This window comes from Kryptolebias marmoratus, linkage group LG23 (genome assembly GCF_001649575.2).
Source record: "Kryptolebias marmoratus isolate JLee-2015 linkage group LG23, ASM164957v2, whole genome shotgun sequence".
NCBI classification, from domain to species: Eukaryota; Metazoa; Chordata; class Actinopteri; order Cyprinodontiformes; family Rivulidae; genus Kryptolebias; species Kryptolebias marmoratus.
The window spans coordinates 14,060,409-14,063,229 of record NC_051452.1 but is presented as its reverse complement, the minus strand read 5'-3'; the positions used below and the strand labels follow the sequence as shown (position 1 = coordinate 14,063,229).

The window sequence follows — 2,821 nt, the reverse complement described above, 5'->3', positions numbered from 1 at the left end:
AACTTCAAAACAGTAACAGCTGACCTAACCTACAGCTCCATTAGTACATGGATCCAAAATCTGCTCTCTCAGCAATGACAAGAAAATACCACTTTTGTACATCACATTGTATCTTACAAATAGTTGCAATTTTTTCTATCCAAGAGCCATCAATGTGACCACATAGATTTATTTGTTTCTATTCATTTTAAGGAAAGCACTTCATGCTAATGTTACCCTTGCTCTATTGCGCCTGCCTCTGGTGAGGTCACCTGTAACACTAAATACCCTCTCTGCAAAGGCCTGAGAAGCTGGTATAGCCAGTAAATCTAATGCAAAAGGTTTTAGACTGATAAAAAGTGTCACTTTTTTCTAGCCAAAAGTCTATTCCTGTGTCACAGTCACGTGTGATGGGTTGTGAAAGTTCTTCCTTGTACTTTCTGATCTGCTGCCTCATGCTGCTTGTGGAGATCCTCTTTACAGACTTTGTGTGCCATTTTGAAAGAAACCTGAAGACTGGCTGCTTTGATGTGGATGGTGCTGCTTCTGGTTCCTCTGGTAACCTCCTGTTCTCCTCTCCATCATCTTTGGGCTGATCCTCATGTTGTGAATGTGGGTGTGTGACCTGGATCACATACTCCTCTGCCTGTTTCAGTAGTTCCTGTATATTTTCATCAGCCACATCAACAAGGGTTTCACACACTCTAGGGTTGACAAAGCAGGCAGCTGCTACAAGTGGTGAGAACTTTTCATCGGTCGGATCCAATATCCACGCAAAACGCTGGTTAATGCTTCCTTTCATTTTCCTTGCAAGAGCAACTAGGTCTCGATGGGTAGTGTTCTCTTCGAAGTCAGAAAGGTGGCTGAGCAGATCAAAGAGTGCAGGGACCACCAGGGACATGGACATGGTGTCACTTTGAAGGGTCCATCATTGGAGAGTCTTCTGAATCCTCAGAGGTTGTTTCTTCTCCCTCTGGTGTGGTTTGTTTAAATGCTGCCACCATGTTACTTCCATTGTCTGTTATTACTGTGATGATTTTCTGATTTGGTATGCCCCATTCTTGCATACATTTATCCACACATGCTTTGATTGACTGTGCAGTGTGTGGGTGGACTACTTGTTCAAGGGCCAACAATATGTGTTCTGGTTTACTTTGTTCAACACAAAAGTAGCAGGAGCTTATAGCCAGGAATGATGCAGTGAGCCCTGTTTTTGTCCACAGGTCAATTCCAATAGAGACTCTCCGTGCAGCAGCCAATCTGTTTCTAAATTTTTGTACTTCACTTTCATAATATTTGTCTATCAGATTGCTTATTTTTGTTTTTTTTGGAACAGTCAGCTTCCTATCTACTGCATCCATCATAAGAACAAAGTCCTCATCTTCAACTGTAGTTACTGGTAATCCAGTACACCCGATCCATTTAGCTATAGCTTCCTCTTTCGTCTGTTGTTCTTTAGAGTCACTTTTGTACTTTGAAGCACATAGAAGAGCTGCTGAAATATTCTGCTGGGATGCTGTCACTTTCTTTGCAGTCTGTGGCCCACTGTTTTCATCTGAGGTCTTCCGTAACTGCAAAGTGAATAAGAGAAAAAAAATTGAATCCTTGTTTTACCTTTTTATTTATTGTCTTCTATTTATTTAACCCATAAGAGCTCAGACTCATTTCTGAATAATGATACCAAGTTCAAAATTGAATCAGATAAATAAATTGAGCAGCTCATTAATGTTTTTTTTTATTTTTTATTGTGGGTACATGACTAAATATTTTATGGTTAAAATCCTGACCTGACACAAATAACACCACAATTTCATAATCTGTATTTTTAAAAAATGTTCTAGAAATCAAGTCACAACTAAATGTATAGAATGTAAGACCCTTAATTAAAGCATTTGAATGGTTAAACAGACTGTAGACACAAAAATACAGTTTTAAAAGGAGCTTGTTTTATCTCCAGCACTAACTCAGTAAACCTAACCTAGCTTCATTCTATAAATGAGGTCAAAACCACACACCGTCCTATAGTGATCCTCTCAGGATGTAATTAAATGACTGAAAAAGGGCTGTAAGGAACTTTACACCAACTTTTGGGTTAACAGATGAACTTATTTTATTATATTTTTGCTAGCTATCTAAAGCATTTCTTTACTACTGAGTAAATTTATGTCTTGTTCCTGTCGTCAACACTAACTAACTAACAATAACATTAACTTTAGAGAATAGCAGTGGTGTCTTTAGTACACAGTAGAGTTAAACACACATTTCGCTCATTAAATAACCATTAACATTACAATGCTTACCTTTGCATGGAGTTCTGTGTGGCTGGACTGCAGATGTCGTTTGAGATTTGTAGTGTTTTTGCTGGAGATGGTCGCCCCACATGGTTTGCACACAAACTTGTTTTGCACGACGTCAAAGGAGAAATGTGCCCATATGTCGTCCTCTTTCTCCCCGCAGACAATGTGGATTTAAATTTGAGTCGAGCTCCATGAGTAACGCAGTTCACAGTACGGTCTTCCCGGGTTTTGTACAAATATGCAACCTACCGCGCTGCTGCTAAAGACATTGGTAGTGATTGGATGGCCACCCCACTTGTCCCGTCTCTCCACCTACGCTAAAGCAGTTATGATTGGATCTCTTCCCAACATGTCCGTACCTCTCACAAGACGAAATCAGTTCTGATTGGATGTCGTCCTTGCTAAACAATTTTGTCTCATTTTTATTCGTTGACGAAAATGTCAGTTAAGTTCGTCATCGTTTTTATCCTTTTACTTTTTATTTTTTCAGTTATCGTCTCGTTTTCGTCTTGAAAAAAAGGTTCGTTGACGAAAACTAAGACGAA

At 39.3% G+C, this 2,821-nt stretch overlaps 1 protein-coding gene and 1 long non-coding RNA gene across 14 annotated transcripts in view; one reads left to right on the top strand and one right to left on the bottom strand.

Annotated features, from left to right (window-relative positions):
- LOC108242155 (NACHT, LRR and PYD domains-containing protein 12-like) overlaps positions 1 to 2,821 on the top strand; it is a 608,460-nt gene that overhangs the window by 404,729 nt on the left and 200,910 nt on the right. The gene's annotated exons all lie outside the window — the stretch shown is intronic.
- Positions 1,292 to 2,373, bottom strand: LOC119616729. Its single transcript, XR_005232733.1, has 2 exons — positions 2,280 to 2,373; positions 1,292 to 1,550 (listed from the first exon to the last, which is right to left on the bottom strand). It is a non-coding gene; the product is annotated as an uncharacterized LOC119616729 (long non-coding RNA).